Raw genomic sequence first — 853 nt, 5'->3', positions numbered from 1 at the left:
TTCTGAGAATATGGCACAACCTCCACCCCGTGAGAGGACTCTAAGGGAAATGGCTACACCTGATTTCACCTACAAAAGCTTGTGCATCCAATACCCTGATGAGGATGTCCCATATGTTCTTAAAACTGGACTGATGCATTTGCTTCCAAAGTTTCATGGCCTTGCAGGTGAAGACCCGCACAAACATCTGAAAGAATTCCATATTGTCTGCTCCACCATGAAACCCCCAGATGTCCAGAAGGATCACATATTTCTGAAGGCCTTTCCTCATTCTTTAGAGGGAGTGACAAAGGACTGGCTTTATTACCTTGCTCCACAGTCCATCACGAGTTGGGATGACGTCAAAGAGTATCTTAGAAAAAATTTTCCCTGCTCGAGAACCACGACCATCAAAAAGGATATTTCAGGCATTAGACAACTCAGTGGAGAGAGCTTATATGAATATTGGGAGAGATTTAAGAAACTATGTGCCAGTTGCCCTCACCACCAGATTTTTGAGCAGCTTTGTCATACCCTAATTTCGTCCGGGGACCTTTGCTCGATGACGTGCGACCATTCTTTGGTCCTCGTGAGGTGCTTGGCACCCATCATTAGGCAATTTGTGAAATTCCAGGACATGCCGAAAAACCAAAAAAATATTGATGCACAATCCGTAAGTTTCCGTGACACACCGGAAATCAAATGGAAGCATCGTTGCACAATTAGTGGGTTTCCGTAACATTCCGTAAGTCAAAAAGGGGATGATTATGTAATCCGCAAGGTTCCGTAACATTACGGAAAGAAAACAAGTATCGTTACGAAATTCGTAAATTTCCGTAACTTTACGAAAAAGAATCACCAAAAACAGCAGAGG

General features: G+C 43.3%; 1 non-coding gene across 1 annotated transcript; it reads right to left on the bottom strand.

Annotated features, from left to right (window-relative positions):
• Positions 1-385: 385 nt before the first annotated feature.
• On the bottom strand, positions 386-492 carry LOC114404629. The gene has a single exon (XR_003665063.1). It is a non-coding gene; the product is annotated as a small nucleolar RNA R71 (small nucleolar RNA).
• Between the last annotated feature and the right edge of the window lie 361 nt (positions 493-853).

This window comes from Glycine soja, unplaced genomic scaffold (genome assembly GCF_004193775.1).
Source record: "Glycine soja cultivar W05 unplaced genomic scaffold, ASM419377v2 tig00105186_1_pilon, whole genome shotgun sequence".
Classification (NCBI taxonomy): Eukaryota; Viridiplantae; Streptophyta; class Magnoliopsida; order Fabales; family Fabaceae; genus Glycine; species Glycine soja.
This window is presented reverse-complemented; position numbering and strand designations above follow the sequence as displayed.